At 41.8% G+C, this 14,004-nt stretch overlaps 1 protein-coding gene across 3 annotated transcripts in view; it reads right to left on the bottom strand.

Moving 5' to 3' along the window:
- LOC139770678 (uncharacterized) overlaps positions 1–14,004 on the bottom strand; it is a 194,609-nt gene that overhangs the window by 94,942 nt on the left and 85,663 nt on the right. The window lies entirely within an intron of this gene.

The following is a 14,004-nucleotide window of genomic DNA, read 5'->3' as shown; positions in this document are numbered from 1 at the left end:
AGTTCTGTAAGGTAATGTAATTGAATTTCCATATTCACCGCAAGGAAGAGAACACATTTAACCGCAGCGTGAGCAATGGGTGTTGTTTTAATTCATTCTAAGTGCATAACTTCAATCATATTTTTGTTCAAAATACAAGTGTGTAAATTAAAAAATGAGTTGATTGTGTTGTGATTGTGATGAGTTGGTTACTTCAAAAATGTTTTCTCGTTATTAATTTTAATTATACTCTCTCATGGAATATTAATAACAAGGTAATTATCAGATTTAATCTGAAATATTTAACAAAAATAATTACTTAAAGTATTTCTCGCTGATCATGTGTGCATCGATTTATATTTCTCTCGCATTCTTTATCCAAAAGCCGTGTCATTTTCCGACGTCCCGTTCTAATTGAAACGAACTGATGTGGCGCTGGCTTTTCGCGTGAAATAAATAAAATTTATAACGAATAAAATTTCATGCGTCAGGCAGGCCGGGAAAAAAGATACATTTCCCCTTCGTCCCTTCGGAGCGAGCGTGAGTGATTCGAGGAGCCGGGCGCGCGTGTTTATGATTCGTTTCGTAAGCCGCGAACTCGTTCCTGTCGTGTTTAACGAGCAAACGTAGCCGCCGGATAACAAGGTTAAACCGGAATTGAATTATACGCCGGGGATGAGATTAACGCGCTCCCGTGACATTTTCGCTCGGGCCGAGACACGCGCGACTGACTTGTTTCGACCGTGCACCGTGCACCACGCACTGCGTCCGTTGCCTGGCTCGTGCGCCGCCGCCTTTCGTTTCATCGGCGGCACCATCGCGAAAGCCGTCCCTCGGCGACCGTAATTTATCGTTTGCCACGTAATCCACCGTACATCAACGGTACACGTAGCCGACCCCGGTGCCAAGAAGGAAAACTCACGGGGCTGTGTGTAGCGTGCGCGGGGTATCCTCCCGGTAATTAACGAGCGGACATGTCGAAAGTGGCTGCGCGATAAAAACTTTGCCTATCGTTAGAGAAAAAGATAGAAGTTGTGTACGGTATACAAATTGGAACATCGATACTTAACGATGTTCCAACTTTCAGAGAGATGGAAATTTATCCGATGCTACAAAACGAGCACTCCTCTCAATTTCCCTTTGTGATAAAAATTATAAGAAAAAAAAAAGATAAGATAAAAAATATAAGAACCATTTCAAGCTATATTGAATTAAAAGATTCGCTCTTTGAAGTAGATCCGTAAAAAGATCGGCGGAAATCGCGACTGTAGAAAGACGCGCGTGTTTAAATCTTACAACATGAGTTATAAATTTTACGATATCTCTTATATATATATACCACGTTACTTTATTACAGTTCCTGTAACAAGTAATTGGATCTATCCTCCATTATTTATACATCAAACAAAGTTCTGCATCGCTTTATTGTCTCGCGTTTCCGCACCGCGCTGGCGGCGTCATTAATTCTTCTCGCCGACAATTTGTCGGAAAAGTTACCGAAGCTACCGAAACTCTGATCGATAAGTCTCACTAACTTTTTGCTCAACATGATTCTGACACCGGAAGTAGTCAAAGTCGCTCTAGAGTTAGCTCCATTGCTTGAACAACAATAATCGTCAGAATTAGTAATACATTTTATCGCAAATCGAGATCTCATTTTCGTTTTTTCATCACGGAGTCCCACAATTATCACGCTATATACTTTTCAATTAACATTCGTAACTGTAATTTAAAATAAAGCAGTCGCTTATTTTTTATTCGTAAAATCAGACATTAGTTCGTGGAAAACGATTTCTCGAGGGGGACAGATCGTCGAGCATGCTAGGGCCTTTTATATTCCAGCGGAACAGGGTTTTTTTAATTCTTTTCTCCCGAAAATCCTGATTCAGGATTCGGCGAGTAAGGGGAACAATGTCGCCAGCGCGAATAAATAAGCGGAATGCTCGTGCGCGACGCTGAAATCGGATAGCCATTAAATCGCGCAATGTTGGCCGTACGTTAAAGGGAAGCCATCGCGTCGCGCGGCACAGAACAACTGTAATTTATCGCGCGGTAATAATCCGTCGGGCATTAGTGTCTCGCGTTAGGCCGCATGCACATGGGCGCATGGTAAACAATGAGTTGTGAGTGGTGAGGTAGACGAGCTCGCTAATTAAACAAAATTTCATTGCAATTAACCCGACAAACATACGGCTGTACATCGAAGCGTAATGGTCCATTGACTTTTTTACGGTTCTTTTACGATATCAACTTGAAAGCTTTCCTTTGTCTATACGAACATGTAATTGGTAGGCATGATCTTTATACAAATAAATTTTATATCGATTTTATATTTTAGATACCTGCATGTTACTCTTCGGTTACATTTAATTTATTAAAAATGTAGCAAATAAACAAGGATTGATTAGTAAATACGTTGCCCATGCGTATTCAACTTTAATATAGATTGATCTTCGCTGTCAAGTTTCCTTTTTCTTGACATATTGTGACGCCGTCCTGTGTCGCACATTAATCACAAATTCACGGGTGTTTAATGCGCACCGGCTATCTGTTACACGCTCGACAAAATTACCGTCTGCCCGAGCATTGTTCGAAGTTAATAAAGCCGCGTGGATTTTCGGCGCTGTCGTTCCCGCGGTCGCAGTGGCTAAATGTCGATTTATCGCGCTCCTGCATCTGCATCTTCCTAACGATGGTAGCCGATATTTTTCAATTTGGTAGCATAAATAAAGCAGCGTCAAGTCTACGGAATACAGGGTGTTTCGTTATTTCAGCTCTCGTTATTTTAAAATTCGTGAAACAATGTTGGTTACTCTCTCGTTAAAAAAAATTGTAGATATAATTTATCTTTATACAATTAATCCTTTAACATCGATTCTTTGATGTTTCAGATTTATATAAATATTGTCGGGCATGTTGATGAGAGAAATTACTAAATTACTAAAAAATAATTATAACTTAGCAATAGAATTAAAGCCAGTACGCGAAGTGCACGAATAAACATTTCCGTAAGCCATTCAATTGCGCCAGTTTAGGTTTCGTCGTTTACTATTACCGTTTTGGTCGCTTTGAGCTTTAAGCGAAGTTAGGACTCAATATATCCATGTAACTCTCAACTAATTGATAACGCAAAATAGCTTGGGTATAGCTTGAATACAACCTTGCGGTCATGGGAAACTCTAACGAATAACATAGTTTCCTTGTCAAGATGTTACCCTTCGTTTGGGATAAAATACGTTTAGCACATTCCTGGAAATTTTTCGCATTCGCTCTCGTTGCTCTTTCCATTCTTTTTCACATGGTGTACCTATGTATAAAAAAATCGCACGACGCATGGTAAATTGCAGTTCTTGCAGGAATTCGCGTTTACTTTTCCGGATTCGTTTCGACGCGACGCGCGAGTCGGTTCGATTCGGATATCTCGCCGGATATTGTCGCTCATCCAACGTCGATCCGACGGTGACGGCCGTCCTCGGCTTTTACGAGGCGAGCTTCGCACAGGACAATGCAAAGATCGCGTCGAAGTCGGAAAGGATTTCGGAACGAACGGTGCGCTATGGTATCACCACGGAAACAAGAACGACGCCCATGTGTTCCACGGGAGCTAAGAAGAGAGAAGGAGAGCTGCTGATAAGGTGGAAACGAGAAGGTTCGATTCCCCGACGCGAGAAGATTGATGGAACTTTTTTATGTTCGACACAATACCGTCGGAGTATACCGATGGAATATTTCAGCCCCGCGTTATTTTCCAAAATTTAATGTCATTAAAAAAAAGTAACTTCTTTATAGAGAAAAGCAGAATTGCGGGAGACCAAGGACATCTTTTATGAATATACGCACTTTGATACGAATCACGTTTATTTTCTAGACATAAATAATTCGTACATTGTAACTAAAATAGCTGAGATTGCTCTAATAACAATCGATTGATACAATATTTGTAGAATTGTTGTGGTAGATAACGATAATTTCCATCTACTTTCTCAAGAATTAAATATAATAAGCAGGACTATAATAAGTGGTTCCGCTGTTACAAAATAATTTGGCGATCTAGAAATGCTCGACAAATATCTATTTTTATGATATATGAACATTTCGACCTCTTGAATAAATATTCAGCTCCCTCTCTTATTCCTTCGATTCTAAACCCGAACAAATAATAATATATAATTTGTGGTTTCATAGAAACTACATTCTCCTCAATAATATTGGTATAATAACAGTCTGTAACCCGCGGGACCCCATCCTTGCCGAAGCTTCGCCAGGCTTCAATCACATTTGCGCGTTCACGTGGAATCCCGCTGACGAAACCACGAGTGTCAGCTGCGCATCGTTCGTTATCGTCTTTGTCGTCGACATCGTCGTTGCATTCGGTTTCTTCGTCGTAAGGTGCGATAACAGTTATCGTGAGCGCGATGCTCGCAATCGTGGCTGCGGATTTCCGCTTCGCCACGTCTGTCCGAGTCCTCCGAGTACGTCCTGAGTTAAATCCGGGAGATGTGTACACAAACCGCCGAGAGCTTTCCTACAAAATTTGCAGGAGACTGCGCCGCCGCCGGCGGCGTACGAGAACTTAGACGTTGAGCGAGACGGTGCGGTGGTACGAAGGCGGAATATATCCGGTACGAGTGGAAAATGGAGCATGAGTCAGACACACGAAAGGCAAAGAAAAAGAAGGAGAGAGAAAGCGAGAGAAAAAAACGACCAAAAGTCACGCTTATTACGCTTACGTGGAAAGTTTCTCCTCGAGTGCATGTGCAGATAAACCCTACTATTCGCGAAACGTAATAATAATAATAGTAATAATAATAATAATAATAATAATAATAATAATAATAATAATAATGGAAATAGCTATACGATTAATCAGTCGAATAGTGAAAGCAATATCTATCATTTACATCGTGAATAATGATACATTATTTTACAAGAATCGTTTATCGGCTATTACAATAATACTATTAGCATTAACAAACAGTTTTGAAAAAAATGAAGAAAGTAGTACATTAATTTAATATTTTAAAAAGAAATAATAAAAAGAGAGTAAGTTTCCTCGAAATAGATCGTGCGATATAACAAGGAGTTTCGATTCGATTTCTAAAAGGTATTTAAAGTATAATTAATCCGGTTTATTGACGCTGATAACAGCGAATAATCGAAATTCGGCGAAGCCACTTGAAGCGGCACATAGTGAGAAATTACTCTGTGAAATCTCGTCACATTAGATGTAAATTTAACGTACGACAAAGCGAGGAGACGATACGCGCGTTTGCTAGAAGATAGGAGAGAGCCGTAGCCTCAAGACGTCCTGAAACACCGCGTACACTTCCCGTAATGAACATCGCGTCTACGTGGTGCGCGCGGTCTGGTAACGGGAATAACGAGACACGACATACGAGTCCCATCACGCTCTCTATCTCTCTCTATCTCGCTCTTTCTCTATCTATCTATCTATCTGTTTATCCCTTCTCTTTCCTCTCGCTCGCCTCTATCTTGCGAAGAGAAACCAGGAGCAGGCAGACGGGCGTGCTGAGACTGATAATATGATTCAATTTCCATTCGCGCCCTTCCTAAGGGAAACCCGGCGCCGGCTCATCCGGTCCCAGAAGTGGCGCCTGTGACGGGGTGGCGATTAGGAATGCAACCCCCGACGCTTTGGTACTCGGAAACCACCGATACTTTATGCGCAAAGTAAGTTGAACGCTCGCGAGATTAATTCATCGTCTTCAATCTGACGCTGAATGCATTTTCGGCGGTATATTAATGATGTATCTCGAATGGAGTGTTTATGGACGTCGATGATAGATGAGAAAGGTACTAATCCTACTTGAAAATTTTGAAGAAAAAACAAGATTTCCGAAATATTCCAGTTTTTTTATTTTAAGCATAATAAAGATGAAATAATTTGTTAATGCTAAATTTCCAACTCTTTCGATAGAAACTACCTCTCGATTGAATCGAATTTTAATGTTGCCTAAATAAAACGAGATAATGACTGCATTCAGCAGAAAAAGCAGTTTAATGCGGTTAGTGATTCTTTATAATATGATTGGTTCCTGCTTTTAGTCTTTCATTGGATCTATAAATGTAGAAACTAAACTAATAAAGAATCACTAAGTAAAATTACTAAACAACATTTTCTGCTGAACATAGCCAATAAAATTGAGCAATTTAAACAGCGGAATTAGGATATGGTTCATTGAGAGTTCGTCTAACTATGTGATAGTCACGCTTATCAAGATATTGGTTCTTCTATTTATTATCGACAGCTAATTATACGGAGATATACGGAGATTTTAACAGTCTGTATTTAAAATAAAATGCAGATGAACGAGATAAAGAACTTATTAGAATCTCGGAGAAAGACGAATTCCTGTAAGGTATATTAAGCTATCTAAGCCAAATTATCAGAACACAAAAAATTGTATATGGAATTAATTTGCTAATTATTTGCTATTTTTTGCTTTTAAAAGTAATTTTTTTGCTCCAGCTATTAAAAAGTTACGAAGGGCTGGATAGCTTGATTAAGCTGCCGCGCCATTGTAAAAAACAGCATATACATAAGTCAAAGCAATAAATTAATAATAAATTATTTGCTAGGATAGCTTAAGAATAAGCTGCTACGCCATTGTAAAAAAACAGCATATTTGGCTCAGATAGCTTAATATATACCTCGAATTCCTCGAATTTCTTATAGAACACGTTATCGGAACGTATCCCGACGCAACGCTCTGTATGACGCAAAACTAATCTACCTGTCGCGGCGAATTTTCTCGAAGAACGACATGCAAACTCTCTTCCGCCAAGCGCTCGCGTACGTATACATCCCGCTCGCGTGGAAATCAGGACCAGTTATGAGCACTAATAGGCGAAGTAGCTAGGGCGAAATAAATGAGTTCTGCTGCAAGTTAATAAGCAACGCCCGACGAAGACCGGCGCGATTCCTTTGGCGAGGCGATGAGCTTTCACGTTGCGCCTCTTAATCCCGTTTCCGGGACTCCGGGAAGTTTCTCCCGGAGTTATGTCCGGAGTTGCCGTCGAAGTTCGGCCGCGGGATTGGCTGTACAGGTGGGGATCACCGGATTACAATTTGGTCGGAACTTGTCCTCGCCCCGTTTCTCGCCGCCGCTCTTCACATTCGTACAGTTCGATTCGAGTCGAGCAATCGCTGTCCCCCGAGCTTAAAGCCACCTGCCTTTAAGCTTTGTGTGTGGCCCGCGCGTGGACCGCCGAGAGTTAATATTTTAATTAAGCACCGGCTATAGCTGTAACCCCTCTCGTCAGAGTTACATGACGTTTGATTCTCGGGTACGTCACGTCCGCGGCACGATTCCCATAGAATCGCATAATTTCGCATCAAAAACCAAAATTTATATTATACGATAATAATCTTTTTTAAAATAAAACCAGTTTATTTATTTAAATCAATAACGATATACGTTAATAAAGGCAATATTAATTCAATGTAAATTAATTAATTAAAAATAACGTAAATTAATTAATTAAAAATAATGTAAATTAATTAAAAATGTATTGAACTTTTTTTATATTTTTATGTTAAAATGAACCTTATAGTTTGTTTATATTTCGATCATGTTTTCATTTATTTCGTTTTCATCATCAGAGAAAAGTTTGGCAAAATAATGAACGCTCTAATTGATTTACGAACAAACATAGATATGAAACATCAATTCTTTAAACAAAGGTATATCAATAATGTGTTTTTTCCGATGTATATTTCCGAACAGATATTTGCAATAAATGGTTCGCGGGATTCATTAGTTCTGCTCAGCGAGTCGCTCTCGTCTCTCTGACGTTTCCTCGAAAACTCCTCCTTTATCTCCTTCGAAGGAGCCGGCAGTCGATATCTAATGCATAATTCGTGACTGGGACGTTATAACGGACGCGCGGAGTATTCCGGAGATCGCGAAATCAATGAGACGTCCGTGTCAACTCTCGGTAACATCGTCCCGAAATCCCGAGGACTAATGTATAGCCGGTGAATCACGATGAAGCGAGCGTCGCGAGAGGCGGTAGACGGACGGCACAACGACAACGACAACGACAACGACAACGACAACGACAACGACAACGACAACGACTACGACTACGACTACGACGACGACAATGACGACGACGATGCACAGCTCGTAACATCGCTCGTCTATCGGATGTCGTTGCACGAGAATGCATCCGACGGATAGAAGCTCTGCCTCTCTCTTCCGCCTCTGCCCGTGGGGACGAGCTTATTGAACTTTCCGTCTTCGTCTCTCGCGAGGGTCTCCCTGGAACTCGTGTTCCTCCACCGCACGAGATCACGCGATGTCGATTCGCGGAGAACTTGCGCGGAGATTCGCGCCGCGACCGTTCGCTCTCTCGCGAGGAATGATTATTCGGGAGCGCCGCCGGAGCTCATTACGCGACCGAGCGTGTAACTATTTCAGGAACTTCAAATATTAGCTCTGCGCTCCAGAACTAACGCGCGAACTGCTCCCCAGCTCTCTCTCGGATTCTTCGTCGTCGCGAGATCATCCCCCTTCCCCGTCCGTCGGTTCGCTCGCGCCCATCGTCGTATTCAATCCCGATGATTCCGAGCAATCCGGATGAATCACCGCGTTACGAAGGGAATGTAGAGTCCGCCCTGAGAATTCATCTCCCCCTCTGTCGGCCTCCCGTCCTTTCGTGCAAATCGCACCGTCTGTCTTTTGACTCGACGCTGCGAAATTTTATCGTCCTCAGCACCAGTCGCTCGAATTCGTTAAGTAAAAATCTGCGAAAAAGTCCTGGCACACCGTTATCGAAAGTGGAAAAATCTTGCGAGTGGAAAGTGTTCATGTAAAACGCTTTACAATAATTCTTCACAGTGAGTCAGATTGAGGACGCGGTACACGAATAGACAGAGTGTCTTTGTGTACGTAAGTAGAAGAGGAGAATCTCCCTAGATATTTTGAGAACAAATCTAGATATATATTTAAAAATATAGATAAATTATTATCTACTAATTTAATTATATAAACGGCGAAGAATATTAAAACCGTGTATCTACTTTGCAAATTGCATTTACAAAAAACTCATCAAGTTACAAGCAGTAGCTAATATTTTAATATTTCTTTTAATGTTTAGATATTGAAAATAGGCAAATAAAGGCGAGGAAAAGGCGAAAATATAGTATATTTGTTAAAAGAGAGATAATATTAAAAAAATACTGGGTTTTAATTTTATTATAAAATTTATTCGACGGGCGTGGCGCGCGTGGAAAAGATAGATACTCTCTCGGTAATCTTTAATTGGCATTAACGTGACATCAATTAACAGACACTTATCGAACCGTGTGTTCTCCATGTCGCGACGAATAAGTTCAAATTGGCTGGTCGCTATCATCTCGTCGTTACACACGTAACCACCGTTACGACGCCATTCGTTCTTTCGTTACGCTGGTCACGCTTACACGCCAGTTTTAATTACGGAGTTTTCCCGGCCGCGCGCGATGTATCATAAAAGTTTCGAGAGAAACTTTGCCGGCTGTTCTCCACGGCCGGATATCATCGTCTTAACCTGGTACACGAAACCAAGCTGAATCACGGCAGCGACTCCCTAGCCGACCACCCGCGGTGTCGTCTTCCACCTTCGAACCACCACCACCACCACCACCACCACCCGCTGCCTTTTCTCGCCTGCATTCCCTTCAATCCCAAATCCCAAGCCCCTATCACTATCCCGCCTTCACTTCATTCCTTTCTATCCGTGCTTTCCTATTCCTCCTTTTGTTTCCGTCGGACTAGACTCACTGTTTATCCTCAGCCCCACTGTCTGACCCACCACTGTCTTTCCTCACTTTCCTTTCGCGTCTCGGCTTCCTCTCACTCGTTTCGGCACTCTTCTTTCTCACATCGCATATCCGTTATCCTCTTTTTCCTTTTACTCTCAGATCTTCCTGCAAGCTTGGCGCTTAAGCCGAGCTAGGGTGAGCCTCATCCTGCGGGATACGGATTATCCTTTCCTTAGGAGTCAGCTCCCGGGTACGAAGCGATCGGTCCGGTGAGAAATTCTTGTCTACCTTGCGATCGATCCCGCCTCGGCGAGAAGGATTTTGCACGATGATCTGGCCGAGGAATCTATAGCTGGCCTCTGATAAATGAGAAATCGCCCCGACAGCGAGAGATGCGAGTTCACCGTATCGATTACCGAGCTTTTAATGAAGAGACAGCTCCGTCTTTATCGCATCTCTTATGGGTCTTCCCCGCGTGATCGATTTTTCCTTCCTCGTATATGTGTATGTATGTGAGTGAGTGCTGCATCGATCATCTTTTTTCATGTCTCAACGGAAGAGAGCGTTAACCCTGTGATGTACATAATCCCGCTAAACACATTTTTAAATTATCCTGAAAAAATTGTGTTTGATCAAATGGAATAACTATCATCACGGAAATGAATAAAATAAAGTAATAATTTTGCGATCAAATAATGAATTTTGCCAGTAATTTTCCAACGATAATATTGAATCTCGTTTGCTTCCTTTACGGTTATAACATTGTACAAAGTTCAATATTTATTGAATGAATATTATGTTATGTATCAATAATTCTGTAATTTAGTAAGAGTCGTCATAAAAGCATATTTGATATATTACTCGCTATTAATTAATATTTATTTCATTATTATGAATGGTTTGCATTGAGGGACTCAATTAACGGTCAGGTTAACAAAATCCAGGCTGCAACAGTTTAACGTCACAGCTACGTGAATGAAAAAATAATATCAGCGCTGATATATATGTTATTGGATTTCCATTAAATAATCGTACAAATATCTAAGAACAATCTACAGTTTGACCGGATTTCTATCTGTAGGGAGAAGGCTGCTGCATTTCTAAACGTCGCAACTTCGATCAACTGCAGTACACGTTCGCTTTCCGAACCGGTCGCATTCGCGGGGAATTTCCGGTCGACCGTTAGCCCTTTTACCGGGGGGTGGGGCATTTACAGCGTATTCCGTTATCCTTAGGAAATTAGACGTTGGTGATTTACGTCCGGAGTCGGCTCTAATACGCGCGTACGTGCCTCGAAGCAGCAGTGCAATTGAATCGGTACAAAAACCGTGCCTCTCTCGCTCTCGCTCTCTCTCTCTCTACAGACACGACGTGGATAGGAAATTAGACGTTGCTGATTTACGCCCGAGCGCGACGCAACAACGTCTCGACGAAGCGCGCCCAAGTTCGAAGCCAGTTTCGATATACACAGGCGAAACATACCTCGTGCTTGCCGACTATACGGAGAGAGTGAGAGAGAAAGAGAGAGAGAGAGAGTGCATGTGTAAGAGACGAGCGGTTGGATGCACCGTTCGTTGCCCGCTGCATAGCGCGCGCCTGCGAGAACGGGAGACTTACTTGGGTGACCAATTAAAGGGCGGACGCGATCGCCGATCGTGTTTCGAACTTGGCTGCCGGATTAATTAGAACTTCAATCGAGGGCGCTAGAACGGGGATAGTTCGCCGCGAGCAATTACGGCGGATCGACTAATGTAACGGTATAACCGAACAACAAATGCGCCGCGGTATGAATTATTTATAACAGTCGAGAGCCGGGCAGCATTCGTTGTGGTGCTGTAGCGAGGATCGATTACGTTTAATAACACGGCATAGCGACGACGGGTGAATTGCATGCGAAGGAAAAACTTTCATCTCGACTGAATAATTAACATTCTATTATCAAGTTTGTTATTTCCGACTGAACGTTCTGTCACAGAACAGAATTATTGAATCGATTTCTTCAAAATGCGATTGCAGAGCAAGACTTATTATTTATTATAAATGTTTATGTATCACAATACAGATATGATTTATTCTTTCTAACGTTTAATCGTTCTAACAACAATAAAACACATTTTAAAATTATTAAATGATTTATCTTGCTTTTTAAGACACACCTTTGAAAAAATCAAGTTTGTTTCTACTATTATATCCTGTTATATTTTTTTATAATAATTAACAGAATTAGATTTCTTCTTAATAAGACGTCAATTCCTTTTCTCTTATAGCAACGTAAAAGATTTAGGAAAATCTGGGAACTACCGTGCCGGTTAAACGAGATCCTGTTACTTTGAGGGTTGATGAGAGTGGCCAGAGTGAGGCAGCGCAAACATCGCGCTATTAACCCCAAGTGCGCGCGGCATCGCGATATTAATCCCTCTCGAAAATTAGAGGCGGATGATTTACGCGGGCTGTACCGCGACTGTACTGTCGGGGGAGTACAAACGTACCGGCGGGTATAATATAATCGGTATAGTATCCCGCGGGCCAGAACGATGTTAGAAATTAGACGGCGTGGGAGTTGCATGCACACCGTGCACGCAATATTGTCGGATATGCGAAATGAAGTTCATGGTTGTTCGCGGCAGATGATGTTCGGCCGTTGTCGCGACTTTGCCCTAAGGTACATACACATATATATGAGATACATGTATATACCTATTTTATATATACATATATCATATATCTCATGTGCGTGCATGGGAATTAGGCGTATGCGGTAGTTAATACGCAGCATAGGTGCGCGCCACAGTATCCATACTTTGCAAACTCGCCTGATGAGGCAATTAAGGGGCGCCTGTAACGAATCCTGCTTCAGAGGAGAGAGAGGTAGAGGGAGGGAGGGAGGGAGGGAGGGAGGGAGGGAGAGAGAGAACGAGAGCGTGTAACGTGTAGTCGCGCTCGGTAATTTAATTCGATCTGGTATAATACGCGTTTCCCTGCATCTCGGTCAAAAATGGTTGCCCATAATTGACGCCTTGCCGCATCTCGTAAGCCCTTAAGTCGAGAATGCTGAATTACCGTCATCTGTCCTGCCGCGAGTAATTTAACCCTTTCGCGCGAGAGCTCGCCGGATCAACGTCCACGCGAATTACCAACAAGATAATTAGCATGCCGACATGATAGTACAACTATAAATATAATAGAGTAGTAAAATAGATGTGTATAATAGATGTGAAAGAGAGATATTGTAGCGAGGTAACTTCAATTCGATGCGTGACTTGCGACAATTTTTTTTCCTTTTTAATATTAATTGTTATATGGAAAATGTACATTCAAACTCATGAACGCATTAATATTTGCACTTGTGCAGAAATGATAATATAGGGGAATTTGATCCCAATCCATCAGACATCACTCGAATCGGTGTACCAATTTCCAAATGTTTGCGTATAATTATACCGGGTATGTTCATTAAATGCGAAACATAAATTAATCACGTCGGGGGAAGAGGGGGGGGGGGTTTGTTAAAACGTTGATTTATTATGCTCTCCCGGCAAAGAAACGCATGACGGAATACGAACGTATATAAACCCGCCCGCGACATAATCGATGGAATCTCTTGGTGCAACACAGAGCGGCGTAACTGCTAGATCTAATTAAACCTAGATGTAATCAAGCCGCGTGACAGTGGTTTAATTAGATCGCATTGATCATGTCAGTGCTTTCGCCGACTGCGAACTGCTTTCGTTGTTCGTATACCGCGAGATTAATAAGTTTACAGTACGGGCGCAATTTCGCGGTAATATCGAACGTAATAACATCAGCGATATCGTGTGCAACTCGCGCGAGGGCTCCGCCGTTTTTACTTGCCGCTCCGGATTAAGAGCTTCCGCGTTACACGTCGGTCGGTGTGGTAATGAAGGAACTTTCTAATGAGTTTAGCGCTTCCATATCCCGCTCGGACGAAAAAGCAACATGTCTCAATGCCTAAGAGGAGATAACGATCCCTTAAACGCTAAGGATCTCGTTCTTAATAGTCTCGAACGTTCACACGTACTATTTTCATACATTTTTTTTCTTAATTAAATTCCAACAATTTCTAAAGAAGACTCTTACGTGAATACATTTTATATGTTTATATTAAGAATACTTCGGAATCGAGTGTTGCAATTCTGCGCGGCAGTTTGGAAATCATAATTCCGTTCTTCAATCTTGCATAATAAAATTTGCAAAGTTACCATGACAAGAATTGGAATCATTATACATAATAGACA

The sequence above is a fragment of the Temnothorax nylanderi genome, unplaced genomic scaffold (genome assembly GCF_030848795.1).
Source record: "Temnothorax nylanderi isolate EJ_2023f unplaced genomic scaffold, tnyl_v1.0 TNYL_tig0003_pilon, whole genome shotgun sequence".
Classification (NCBI taxonomy): domain Eukaryota; kingdom Metazoa; phylum Arthropoda; class Insecta; order Hymenoptera; family Formicidae; genus Temnothorax; species Temnothorax nylanderi.
Note: the sequence above shows the minus strand (reverse complement) of the source record. Positions and strands in the feature narration are given on the sequence as shown.